Here is a 15,196-nt window from a genome sequence, read left to right on the forward strand (position 1 = left end):
GGCTATCCAGTCTGTTCCCCCACCCTCCCCACCCCTGCGCATGCGCACGCGCACGTGAACGAGCCTGCACCTGCGCCTGCGCCTGCGCGCGCTGGTTTCAAGGTCGACCTAGGAGAGGCACCAAACACTGAACGCGTTGGTGGGCTAGGGTGTCAATCCTCTTTCTGGACTCTGGGGCATCTGGCCAAGTAGCTGCACTCCCTGCCAGAGAAATCTGGAAAAATGTTTCTGTACAGCCGTTTTGCCCTGTTGCCCAGTGTCCCCTGGCCCTCTCACAGATCACGGAGTGGACGGTGATCTATTTTGTGGCCGTATGTATTGGGGGGGGGGGTGCCTGCTTATTAGCCAGGGTGCTTGTAGGTTGCCCACGGGGAACATATCCTAGGTTAGTTTCATGGCTGCCTGTCAAATATCCCAGACATCTCAGAAAAGGAGCAGTGGATGAGGTTTGTTCTTAATACGTCCTTCCTATTTATAGAAAAAGCTGCCTGGGACCCTTGCTGAACTTTGAACAGGGGAACCAAGCAAGCCGGACAATCATAAAATGGGTGGGGTGGGGTGAGGTGAGGTGAGGTGTTGAAAGGGAATAACTCTTAAAACCTGGGTGAAAACTCCACTATGGGCACTTTCAATTCTTTTCTCTCATAAAAATTGATGGAAGCTTTAATTAATAAAGTTTAATAGAAGTGGTACTTGATAGATTATTGAAAGTATATATTTTTAAAGATTTATTTATTTCTCTCCCTTTTCCATATCCCCAACCCCCTCAACACCCCCCCCCCCCAACCCCCTCCCCACCCCCATCTGCTCTCTGTGTCCATTCACTGTGTTCTTCTGTGACCGCTTCTATCCTTATCAGCGGTACTGGGAAACTGTGTTTCCTTTTGTTGTGTCATCTTGTTTGTCAGCTCTCCATGTGTGTGGCACCATTCTTGGGCAGGCTGCACTTTCTTTCATGCTGGGCAGCTCTCCTTATGGGACACACTCCTTGCGTGGGGCTCTCCTATGCGGGGGATACCCCTGCGTGGCACAGCACTCCCTGTGCACATCAGCACTGCGCATGGGCCAGCTGCACGCAGGTCAAAGAGACCCGGGGTTTGAACTGCAGACCTCCCATGTGGTAGGCAGGCGCCTTATCCATTGGGCCAAGTCCGTTTCCTAAAATATATTAATTTTATTCTGGTAACACACAGACAACCTAAAATTCCCCATTTTAAACTCTTTTAGTTACACAGTTCAGTGATGTATCATCCTTTCACCATCCATTACCAAAATTTTTCCATCATCCTTAATAGAGACTCAAAACAGGTTAAGCTTTGACTCCCAATTTCCCACCCCCAGATGATCTCTGATAACCTGTATTCTAGTTTCTATGGATTTGCATATTCTAATTATTTCATGAGTGAGATAATGCAACATTTGTCCTTTTGTGTCTGCTTTATTTCCTTCAACATGATTTCATCAAGGTTCATCCATGTTGTTGTATATGTTAGAACTTCAACACTTTTTTACTGCCAAATGATTTTCTGTTGTATGTATATAAAACATTTTGTTTATTCATCAAATGATAGACACGTGAGTTGACTCCATCTACTGGCAATTATGAATAATGCTGCTATGTACACTGGTGTGCAAATATCTTGAGTCCCTGCTTTCAATTATTTTGTGATGTGACTAGCAGTGGGATTGCCAGGTCATATGATAATGCTATACCTAAATTTTTGAGGAACTGCCAAACTGTTTTCCACAGCAGCTGGACCATTTTACATTCCTGCTAACAATGAACAAGTGTTCCTGTATTTCTACATCCTCTCCAACACTCGTTTCCATTTTGTTTTTAAAGTAGCCATTCTAGGGGTGTGAAATGGTACCTCATTGTGGTTTTGGTTTGCATTTCCCTAATGGCTAATAATGTTTAGCATCTTTCAATGTGCTTATTAACTGTTTCTATATCTTTTTTTTTTTTCAGGTGGTACTGGGGATTCAACCCAGGACCTTGTATGTGGGAAGCAGGCATTCAGCCACTGAGCTGCATCTACTGCCTGACAAGAGTTAGGTGTTTTGTTGTTGTTGTTGTTGTTTCATTTGTTTGTCTGTTTCACTTTTAGGAGGTACCCTGGACCTTGTACATGGGAAGCAGGCACTCAACCACTTGAGCTACTTCTGCTCCCTCTATAGCTTCTTTAGAAAAATGCCTCTTCACGTGGTTTGCCCATTTGTCAGTTAGTCTGTATGATGATAAGTATAGACTTGGCCAGTTTGTGTCTAGTTGTTTGACCAAGTGAGCAGTCCACCTTGTTACTGCGAAGACATTTCTTGGAATTTCAGTAAGTTGATTGCATCTATGGCTGATTACATCTACAGTCAAATGAGAGAAGTCTTACATAATCAATTGAAGGCTTTAAAAGAAGAAGTGATGATTTCATCGATAAGAAGAGAGAATTTTCATTGCTACTTCAGCCAGCCAGTTTCTCCAGTGGAATTCATCAAAAACTTTCATTGGAGTTCCCAGCTTGCACCCTGCCCTGTGGAATTTGGACTTGTTTACCCCCCCAGTGTTGGGAGACAATTTTTATAAAAATCTCATAATATTTACATACATCTCCTGATAGTTCTGTCTCCCTAGGGAACCCTGACTAATACAGCTTTGGTACCTGGAGTGGTTCTTGGGAAACAAAATCTTAAGGATTAAATTTCTGAAGTAGTTCTGGAGTTTTTGGAATTTTCTAATCTGATGAGATTCAAAGGCACAAATGACTATATTTCTAGTAATCAAGATGACACTGATAGTCCATGGCATGATTTGGCAATACAGATACACAGAATATCACCACTGGATGTAGATACTCAAATGCTTATAAGCAGCAGGCTCTAGGTGAGCCTATGTATAACACTTTAATAGAGTTTTGTGTAGTTAAGTAGTGTAATGGTTTTGGTTGGTTTTCCTAAATATGCTGGATACAATTATGAAAGGGATGAGCTGAAGTCTTCAAATTTGCAACTCAAGTGCTGCATGAAGGATGTGAAAGTTTCTATGTGGGCGCTGAAAGAAAATCTTATTTTGTGTAACTGCAAACTCGATATTTCTGAAAACCAAAGAGTCTCATTGTGTGAGTGGCTGAATTACAATGTAAACTAAACTCCCAACCTTCCAGGGTGTCTGCTGCTAAAGTGAGGGCATTGATTGGAAAGAAATGAGATCCTGAAAATTAGAATGGGGACATATGGGTTGACAATAATGGGAGTGGGGACATTGAAGCAGTAGATTCTGTTGAGTCTTTGCCAGATAAACGTCTAACAGTCTGCCCTGAGTAACCAGGCACTGAAAACTCCAGTCTGCCTAAGAAAATAACTTCCTGACCTCCAGTCTGTCCTGAAGAACCAACACCTCCCCCCCCCCAATGCATTCCAGTCTACCCCAGAGGAATCTGCCATCCAACCTCCATCTGAAGAGATTAACCCTGTTAATGTAGGATAAGGCTGTAACCACCTGCCCTGAGCAAATGGCCCTCACTCCTCTGTTTGAAGAGATTAATCACCTTCCACCTGATGAAACTGCAGTGGAATGCCCTGAGGTAATCAGCTTGCAAGACAGTTGTAATTCTTCTTGTGCTCTACCACTCTTCTTTTTCTTCCAGACTTACAACTAGGCTAAAGTCATAACAGGCTCCAAAGGTGAGGTACAAAGTGTGACCCGTAAGGAGGTAAGCTATACTCCAGAAAAACTGCATGATTTTTCCAATTTATATAGGCAGAAATCAGGGGGATATGTGTAAGAATGGATATTAAGGATGTGGGATGATGGTGGAAGGAATATAAAGTTGATTCAAGATGAATTTATTGATATAGTGATATCCACAAAGCAGATTCTGGATTTAACTTTATAGATTAAGGGGTTAGAAAGGGCTCTAACAGTTTGTTCAGAAGCTTGGCTGAGACATGGACGAAAGGTGGCCTACATTGCTTGAGGTCAAAAGCCCAGAACTGCTCTGGTAAAATGAAGATGAGAGGATCCACAAGATTAGAGAGATTGGAATGTTAGAGTAGATTTATAATGGAAGACCTGTTCATCCACCTCAGGAATGTCTAGAGGCCACACCTTTCAGCAGGACTGTGAAGAATAAATCTGTGACATTAAGTCCATCTTCCCTGAAGAGCTTTGTGTTTGCTCTTCTCTGTAGGTCAGATATTACTGTGTGAACTGCTATCACTGAACTTGGATCCTTAGGTACAATGTGAATGATCAGATCCCAGGTTGGTAGAAGTCAAGTGGCAACACTTCATCACCAAAGACAAGGTGGGCTTAACTACCATAATGAAAAACAGACTCAAAGCAGCAATCAAAATAGTCTGAGTCAAATAGACCTATGACATTGCCTAATAGATCATGAAGTAAAATAAATGGGCAACCTACTAAATTCCTATGTGATCTGTGTAAGCAGAAGTTATATTAATAGTTCGAACAAAACCCTAACTTGAATTGCAGAATCACAGTCCCTTAATTCCCAGACTTGAACAGTTTATAGACTCAGAGCCCCTTGAATGAGGGAAAGGCCAGGTCCTCTTGGGGAAAGATCCGAAGAGGGACCAGGGTGGTCCTTGGCTGGGTTTGTTTGCTTGGAGTGGCAGAATAGACAGAAAAAACAAACTGTGGTGTTGTCTAGTACTAGATCATGTGGTATCTAGAATTAATATAAATGGGCTATCTACTAAATTCTTACTTGATCTGCATAAGGAGAGTTCTAGGTCAAGTGAACAAAAGTCTAACTTGAATTACAGAAATGAGTCACAGCCCTTTAATCAATTCCCAGACTTGAGAGAGTTTACAAACCCAGAGCCCCATGAATAAAGGGAAGGCTGGGTGCCCTTGGGAAAGGAACTTCTTACACTGTCAAAAATTTATGTTAATCTTCCTCCCAGCCAAAGAGATCTACTGCCTTTTACCATAGTAATTGTACAGTGGGGAAAAGGAAAATGATCAGACATTTTTGGGATTAGTAGACACTAGCTCAGAACCCAGAAGGCCCAAGATGTTACTGTGTTCCACCAGTCAGAGTAGGGGCTTATGGAGGTTAAGTGATCAATGGTATTTTATCTCATGCCTGTCTCACAGTGGGTCCAGTGAGTCCCCAGACCCTTTTTTTTTTTTTGGTTATTTCCCCAGTTTCGGAATGTATAATTGGAAGAGATATACTCAGCAACTGGAAGAATCCTACATTGGTTCCTTGGTTCCCTGAATTATGGAGTGAAGGCTATTATAGTAGAAATGGCCAAGTGGATTTCCACCTACCTAGAAAAATAGCAAATCAAAGTGAAACTGGATTCCTGGAGGGAATGTAGAGATCAGCGTCACCATCAAGGACTTGAAGGATGCACCACATTCCCTTCCAACAATCCTATTTGGCCTATGCAGAAAACAAGTCTTGGAGAATGGCAGTGGATTATCACAAACTTAACCAGGTGGTGAGTCAAATTGCTGTATCATTGATAAAGCAAATCAGCACATCCTCCTCTGGTACCTGGTATGAAGTTATTGATCTGGCAAATGCTTTTCTCTCTATTGCTGTTAGTAAGGACCCCAGAAATAGGCAAGACCAGCAATTCCTTACCACTGTCCTACCTTAGGGGAATATCAACTCTCCAGCCGTATGTCATAATCTGTCCTCACAACCTTGATCATCTCTCCTTTCCACAAGACTTCACTCATATTAATGAGATCATGTTGACTGGACCAAGTAATCAAGAGGTAACAAATACTCTAGACTTATTGGAATAGCATTTGGCAGAGGGTGGGAGAAAAATCCAACAGAATTACAGGGGTTTTCCACCTCAGTAAATTCTAGGTATCCAGTGATGTGGGGCATGTTGAGCTAGCTATCCATTCTAAAGTGAAGGATAAGATGTTACATCTGGCCCTTCCTATGATTAAAGTAAGAGACACAATGCCTACTTGGCCTTTTTGGATTTGGGAGACAGCATATTCCTCATTTGGGTGTGCTACTCCCAGTCCATTTACCAAGTGACCAGAAATCAATGGCAATTGAGAAGCATTTCCCAGATCAATAATTTCATACCCGGTTCCAGGTGATATGCTGATTTGCTCAAGCAATGATACCACATCTCGAACAGTATGCAATTGGAGTCTCCACTTGGTTAAGTTTGTGATAATGAACAGTAATCCTCGAAGATCCATCTGTTTTCTGAAGGCTAAATAGAAGAGTTGATTGGGGATGTGGTGAGAATCACCACCCCTGCATCCTTTATGGTGGCACTGATCTCTGCCATCCCTCCAGGAATCCGGGATTGCTTTTGATTTACTCCTTTGCTAGGTAGGGGCAGTTATAGTGGCTTCCACGTGGCCTTTCCTATAATAATAGCACTCACTCCATTCAACATTTTGGGTTTCCTGGAATTAATGTCACTTCTGAGCCAGTGTCTAATAATCCCCTAAATGTCTGATCATTTCCTTTTCCTCAATGCATGTTTACCCTGGAAAAAGCCTGTAGGTCTCTTTGGGGTAAGCTGGGAGGAAGATTAATAGTACAAATTATTGGCAGTATAACAGGACCCTTCCCCACATTCAAGGAACTCTGGGTTTGTAAATTGTCTGAAGCCTGGGAACTGACTAAGGGGCCATGACTCTCCATTTCTGTAATTCAAGTTAGGGTGTTGTTCACTCAACCTAGAACTCTTCTGCTAATACAGATCAAGTAGGAATTTAGTAGATAGCCAATTTATTTTATTTTAGATACCCATGATCTATTAACCAACACCATAGGTCTATACAACTCAGACTCTTTTGATTGCTGCTTTGAGTCTGCCTTTCATTGTGGTAGCTACACACCCACCTTGTCTTTGGTGATTTAAATGCTGTTATTTGGCTTCTGGGAATTCAGTAAACCCCATAGTATTTAAGGGTTCTAGTTCTGAAACATCATTTTCCACAGTAATATCTGACCTTTAGAGAAGAACAACTACAGAGCTCTTAAGGGAAGATGGAGTTAGTCTCACAAATTTATTTCTCATAGTCCTGGTAAAGTGTGCCCTCTAGACATTCCTGGAGAGGATGGGCAGATCTTAGAAGGTAAATCCACTCTAACATTGCAAACTCTCTTAAGCCTTTGGATCCCCTCATCTATAGTATACCAGGGTAAATCATACATTTCAATCTCAGGCATTGTAGGTCATCTTTTGGTCCATGTTTCAGCCAACTAATCCTCTAAGCTACAACATTGAATCCAGAATCTCTTAGTGGGACCATATCAATAAATTCAGCCTGATACAACTTTATATTCCTTCCATCATTTTCCCACACTTAATGTCCATTCCCACACATATTCCCCTCATTTCTATTTAAATTGGAAAATTCATAAAGTTTGGAGTATAGTGTATTTCCTCATGAGTCACACTTTGTACTTCACATTTGGGGACTTGTAACTTTCGTCATAGGTCTGGAAGAAAATGGGGTAGTGGGGCTGAATAAGAAGAAGCATTGAAAGTGTCTTGTGGGAAACGGACTTGGTCCAGTGGTTAGGGCGTCCATCTACCACATGGGAGGTCCGCAGTTCAAACCCTGGGCCTCCTTGACCCGTGTGGAGCTGGCCCATGCGCAGTGCTGATGCGCGCAAGGAGTGCCCTGCCACACAGGGGTGTCCCCCACGTAGGGGAGCCCCACGCGCAAGGAGTGCACCCGTAAGGAGAGCCACCCAGCGGGAAAGAAAGTGCAGCCTGCCCAGGAACGGCGCCGCCCACACTTCCCGTGCCACTGATGACAACAGAAGCGAACAAAGAAACAAGATGCAGCAAAAAGAAACAGAGAACAGACAACCGGAGGAGGGGAGGGGAATTAAATAAATAAATAAATCCTAAAAAAAAAAAAAAAAAAGTGTCTTGCAAGCCAATTACCTCAGGACATTCCTTGTAATTTCATCTGGTGAGACAGGATTAATCTCTTCAAGTGGGGAGGGGTGGTAGACTCCTCAGGGCAGAATGGAGGTTGGTTGATGGTTTTCTCAGGGCAGAGAGGAGGTCAGGACTCCTTGGGGAAGGCTAGAGGTTGAGTCACTCAAGCTTGACTTTGTGTGGTCTCTGCAGGGCAAACCATTACAGGGCAAACCATTATAGGTCTCAGCAGAAATTAGGGTTTCAGTGTCTTCACTGCCATCAACATCAACCCATGTGCCTCCATCCCAGTCTTGAGGATTCTGCTCCTTTGCCATCAGTGCCATCACTTTAGCAGCAGATACCTTGCAAGGTTGAGATTTTAGGTTCCTTTGTAACTCTGCTATTCATACAATGAGACTTTGAGTCTGGTTTTCAGAGATCTCAAGTCTGCGGCTGCGTGAAACAAGATTTTCTTTCAGAGCACTCACAGAAACTTTTACATCATTCATGAGGCACTGAAGTTGCAAATTTGAAGGCTTCAGCTCATTCCTTTCTTTTGTAACTGTATCCAGCCAATTTAGGAACAGCCAGCCAAGACCATTGTACTTTTACCTCCACAAAACTCTGTTAAGGTGTTAAAAACACTCTCACCCAGATCCTTGCCTCTTATAAGCATAGAAGTAGCCCTATCCAGTGGCGATAGTATGCATATCTCTATTGCCAACTCATGCCATGAACTTTCAGTGGCATCTTGATTATGGGAAACAGAATGTTCCAACCCAACTCCTGCAGGGTACAAGTTGGTGAAGCTGCAATACCAAAGAATGCATCAGGCAGAGACTCAGACGTCAGCTTTATTGGGAAAGACAGGAGAAAATACCTTGGCAGTGGCTGGTCAAAGGATGAATGAAGGTAGTGTCCCACAAGAGGGCAGGAGAAAATGAGAGGTGATATAAGGGGGCTCAGAAGAAAGGCATTCCATAGGGATGATAACAAGGACATTCATAGGGAATGAAGGTAGTGTCCCACAAGAGGACAGGAGAAAATGAGAGGTGATGTAAGGGGTCTCAGAAAAAAGGCATTCCATCGTGATGATAACAAGGACATTCATAGGGAATGAAGGTAGTGTCCCACAAGAGGACAGGAGAAAATGAGAGGTGATATAAGGGGTCTGAGAACAAAGGCATTCCATAGGGATGATAACAAGGACATTCATAGGGTATGAGAACAGAGCTTCTGTTAGGGTCCCTGTGTCTTTGCACATAGGGTCTGGTGGTTATCTCAGGAATGAAGTTTTACCACTCAGAGGAGATCTATTTAAGACATTCTATCCCCTTTGCAGGGGGCAGGGAGTGGTGGTGTTAACCTTTAACTTAGGCCTAGGTCATGTATGTGGCAGCTTGCTGAGGACTTGGTGGGGGGCTGGGCTCTAGGTTCCCAGACTCATGAGGGCCCTTGAATCTAATTGGAGTAGAGAGCCAATTGCAAGAATCAATTCAGAAATCCCATTTTTAAGATTCTGTTTCTCAAGAACCATTCCCAGTACCAAACTGTATTAGTCAGGGTTCTCGGGAAACAGAACAGATAGGAGTTATCTGTAAATAGTAAGAGATTTTATGAAATTGTTTCACATGACCATGGGGATGCATAAGTCCAAATTTCTTAGGGCAGGCTGCAAGCCAGGGACTCAGATGAAGGGCCTTGTTGACTTCCCTAGGAGATGCTGGCTATCTGAAATAGAGATAGACATCGCTTTCCTTTTAAGGCCTTCAACTAATTGGATGATAGGTCACTCATTGCTGATAGTGATCTCCTATTGTATCATTGTTGATACAATATTGATTGTAATGGTGATTGTAAATGTAACTAGCTATCTATGCAATCAATATACTGATGACTAAAGTTCATAAATGTCTGTATTACAATCAGCCCAGTGCTTACTTGACCAAACAACCAGGCACCATTACCTGACCAAGTTGACATATTAACCTAACCATGACAATGATTAATTCTTTTCACTTCAAACCTGTATAAAAAGAGATAGATTTGAGCTTGATTAGATCTCCTGTCCTCAGCCAGCTAATAAAACCCCTTTTCCTTCCCAGCCTAGTTTGGCGAGTCTGTCTTTTCTGTTACACCAAGTGATGAGCCTGAATATCTTTCCAGTCTTCAATACATGAACGATTGTCGACCTCAAGACCCTAGGATACTTAGATTCTATTAGATAAATTCAAAAGGGTGATATAACATCCTAACTTCCTCACCTTAATTCCAGCCTGTTGTAAGTTAGGGTGAGGAAAGGAACTACCATTTTGCAGCCATTATTTTATGAAACTATGCATCTGCTTTATGAGGTGATACTTCAGTCATTTTATGGAGAAGTTTGGAAGACATATGTTCAGAAAATCCTGGGATATTCAAATTCAGGTCTAACTGAAAACCAAAACCCTTTCCTACAAATGTGTAGAAGGGTGGAAATCCTTTGAAGAAAAGCCTCTATGGTGCAAAGGGTCTCCTCCAAGAGAAAATATCTTCAACATAACCAAACATTTAAGTAAATGTTATTGCCTATTTTGCTATGGTAGGCACTAAATAGACATATATACATAAGTATAGCTGCAATCAAATAACTTATACTCTTTATTGACAATAATGAAAATCATTTAAAGAATACAGTAAGAAAGAAAAGTCTAAATAACAGCAATACAATTAAGTGCATTATGTCAGAAATGAGTTTTTTGGTATAGCAACAATAATAGATCTTTGGGAGTGGACAGTAAATCCTGTAGAAACAGCCTTCAAAAATTGTATATTTGGAATCTGATTTACTAGTACTTTGATTTTTTACCACTCTACCACCCAAACTACCATCTCCTCTTTGCCTGTTTTATAGAAATAGTCTCCTAACTGGTTTCCTGTTTCATTGTTTGCTCCCATTTCTATCCCACCCCCACCCTTTTAATTTATTTTCTTTACAGTAGCTAAGGGAATTCTTTTCACCCACCTGGGAATATAATCCCATATAAGGACGATGGCCTATGAGTCCCAGCATGATCTGCCCTTTTTCTCCTTGACTTCATTTCCTGCCACTGCCCCCTCATTCACTCAGCTCCAGCTTGATGGCCTTTTTGTCATTAGTCAAACATGCCAAACTGGCTACTACCTCAGGACCTTAGTTCCCTTGGGAACATACCCAAAATTCCCCATTGGTTTATTCTTTCACTCTTTCAGAACTCTGCTCAAATGTTCTCTTCTAAGAGAGGCCTTCCCTATCTAAACTAGCACATGCATTTGCACAAGTATATAAGCACACCACCTCACATAACCCTTTATATCCTCTACCTGGTTTACTTTTTCTTGATATCCCTTATTACCACCTGACTTTATATTATGGATTTATTTATGTATGATGTATGTATGTATTATTGTCTACCCCATGTAGTTCCATGTAGTCAAAGTCTTGATCTATTTTGTTTACCTTTCTTTTCCCATAAAATGAAATCGAGGGGAAAAGTTTGAAAATAATCATCATTTATTAATTCCACAATATTAAATATTGTTTGTGTTCCTATATAGTCATCAATTTCATGTGAAGACTGCAGAGGTACAGTACAATATTTTAGACCCTATTCCTTCTTTATTAGAGAAGTTGTGGGCTTACAGAATAATCATGGATAAGATATAGGATCCCCATATATCACTCCACCACCACACCTTGCATTGGTGTGGAATATTTGTTACAATTGATGATAGCACATTTTTATAATTGTACCATTATTTAAAGCCCATGATTTAACTTAGGGTTCACTGTATAGTATAGTTTCTTGGATATTTAAAAAAATTATTGTTACCATAGATATAATCTGTCTTCCTTTTTAATATATTCACATATATATTTCAGTGATGCTAATTGCCTTCACAATGCTGTACTACTATCAACAACATCCATTATTAAAATATTTCCATCATTCCATATAGGAACCCTGAACATTTTAAGCCTTAATTTCCCATTCCCTGTCCATACCTAGAGCCCTGGTAACCTGTATTCTAGATTCTGACTCTATGAGTTTGCTTATTCTAATTATTTCAAAATAGGAGATCATACAATATTTGTCCTTTTGTGTTTAGCTTATTTCACACAACTTGATGTCTTTAAGGTACATTCATGTTGCATGTATCAGGATTTCAATTTTTTTGCAACTGAATAATAGGTTGTATGTATATACCACATTTTATTTATCCATTCATCAGTTGATAGACTGCAGATCTTTTGGTAATTGTGAATAATGCTGCTATGAACATTAGTGTTCAAATATCTGTTGGATTCTCTGCTTTCACTTCTTCAGGGTATATATCTAGTAGTGGGATTGTTGGATCATATGATAGTTTTATACTTAGCTTTCTGGGGAACCACCAAACTGTCTTTTAATGAGGCTGCAACATTTTACATTGCCACTGGAAAAGAATGACTCTTCCTATTTCTCCACATTCTCTCCAACACTTGTTAATTTCCTTTCTTTTTAATAGCAGCCATTATAATGGGTGTGAAATGATATCTCATAGTTTTAATTTGCATTTTCTTGATGGGTAATGTTGTGAAACATATTTTTATGTGATTTCTTGCCATTTGTTTATATTCTTTGGAGAGATAACTATTCAGGTCTTTAACCTTTTTAAAATTGGGTGTTTGGCCTTTTATTATAAAGTTGAATGATTTCTTTATATGTTCTGGGTATTAAATCTTTATGAGATACATGGTTTCCAAATATTTTCTCCTATTGTGTTGGTTGTCTTTTTACTTTCATGACAAAGTCCTTTCAGGACCAAAAGTTTTTAATTTTGATGAATTCTCATTTACCCATTTAAAAATTTTGTTTCTTATGCTTTGGGTGCAAAGTCTAAGAAACCATTGTGTAACACAAAGTCCTGAAGATGCTTCCCTGTGTTTTCTTCTAACAGTTTGATAGTTCTAGCTCTTATATTTAGATCTTTGACCTATTCTGAGTTGATTTTTGTATATGGTATGAGGTAGGGGATTTCCTTTTTTTATGCAAATGGAGATCCAGTTTTCCCAGCAACATTTGTTGAAGAAACTCTTCTTTCCCAATTGAGTAGTCTTTGTCATCTTGTTAAAAATCAGTTGGGTTGATTTCTGAGTTGTCAGTTCTATTTCATTGGTCTATATGTCTTCCTTGTGCAAATACCATGCTGTTTTGATTACTACAGCTTTGTAATAATTTTTAAGATTGGGAAGTATGAGTTTTCCAACTTGATTCTTACTTTTCAAGATGACTTTAGCTATTTAAGGCTTCTTACACTTCCATATAAATTTGATGATTGATGTTTACATTTCTGTAAAGAAGATTGTTGGGATTTTGATTGGGAGTGCATTGAATCTATAAATTACTTTGGGTAGTACTGATATCTTAATTAAATTCATTATTTTAGTCCATGAACACAGACTGTCCTTCCATTTATTTAGATCTTCTTTAATTTCTTTTAGCAATGTTTCATAGTTTACTATGTAAAAATCCTTCACATTTTTTGGTTAAACTTATACCTAGATCCTTGGTTCTTTTAGATGCTATCATGATGGAACTTTTCTTAATTTCTACCTCTGTTATTCACTGCCTTTTTTCTAGAAACACTGATTTTGAGGCGTTGCTTTTATACTCTGCCACTTTGCTGAATTCATTTATTAGCTCTGGGAGCTTTCTTGTGGATTTTTTGTGATATTCTGTACAAAGGATCATATCTGAAAATAGGGAAAATTTTACTTCTTTTCCAACTTGGACAACTTTTATTTATTTATTTTTCTTGTCTAGTTCTCTGGCTAAAACTTCTAATACTATGTCATCCATTCTAAAAGAACCTCCAGGTGTGCAGTTGTTAGGTCTTTGCTTTTAGCTCTTTCTTCTTTTTTATGTACACAGTGCTATAAATGTCCCTCAGCACTGCCTTTGCTGTATCCCATAAGTTTTTTTTAGATTTTATTTAATTAATTTATTTCTCTCCCCTTTCCCATCCCCTGCCCCCCAGTTGTCTGCTCTCTGTGTCCATTCACTGTGTGTTCTTCTGTGTCTACTTGTATTTTTGTCAGCAGCACCAGGAATCTGTGTCTCTTTTTGTTGCACATCTTGCTGCATCAGCTCTCCATGTGTGTGTCACCACTCCTGGGCAGGCTGTACTTTCTTTGCACGGGGTGGCTCTCCTTATGGGATGCAGTCCTTGCACGTGGGGCTCCCCTACATGGGGTACACCCCTGCAAGGCATGGCACTCCTTGTGCGCATCAGCACTGTGCATGGGCCAGCTCATCACATGGGTCAGGAGGCCCTGGGTTTGAACCTTGGACCTCCCATGTGGTAGGTGGATGCCCTATCCATTGTATTTCTGAGTGTGGTGTGTTGAAGTCTCCTACTACTACTATAAAGATGTTTATTACTTCCTTCAGTTTGGCCAGTGTTTGCTTCATGTATTTTGGGGCACCTTGGTTATGTTCATAAATGTCATCGTTCATTCTTCATGGTAGATTGCTGTAGCACTTTGATATTGTTTAAGAATTCCAAAAATAGATATTGGATTATGTTTGTAAACTGGTCTGTTCCTCTGGGCATGATTAAATTATGATTAGGGCTTTGATTGGGCCACATCAGCAGGATGTTGAGTCCCTGCCCCCTTGGTGGGTGGCAACTCACAGAGAAAAGACATGACAGAGGACAGAGTTTGGAGTTTTGAGCTGCAGTCCTGTGGAGTAAACACACAGGAGAAGAACATAGAGGGATAGAGATGGCTCCATAGATACAGCAGAGGCCCTGGGAAGAGAGAGAGCCTATTATTCTGTGTGACCTTCTAGAGAGAACAGAGTAGCTGAGCCAGAAGAGGAATGAGCCATGGGAGAGATGAGACTTATCCCAGCCTACAGCTGATATTGGATGAAGCTGGGACCATGAAGTCTTAAGCGGAAGAGGGAGGCTGAACCCTTGCAAACATTGGTAGCCATCTTGCTCCAATATGTGCCAACAGACTTTGGTGAGGGAAGTAAATTATGCTTTATGGCCTGGTAACTATAAACTTCTACCCCAAACAAACACCCTTTTAAAAAGTCAACAGATTTCTGGTATTTTGCATCAGCACCCCTTTGGCTGACTAATACAGAATTTGGTACTGGAGAGTGGGGTCATGCTTTTGCAATTACCAAAATGCTGGAAGAGTTTTATAAATGGGTAAGGGGTATTTTTTTGAGGAATTGTGAGATGTTCAACAGAAAAGGCCTAAAGTACTTTGAAGAAATTTTTTATGATGACTTAGAAG

Source organism: Dasypus novemcinctus, chromosome 1 (genome assembly GCF_030445035.2).
Source record: "Dasypus novemcinctus isolate mDasNov1 chromosome 1, mDasNov1.1.hap2, whole genome shotgun sequence".
Classification (NCBI taxonomy): domain Eukaryota; kingdom Metazoa; phylum Chordata; class Mammalia; order Cingulata; family Dasypodidae; genus Dasypus; species Dasypus novemcinctus.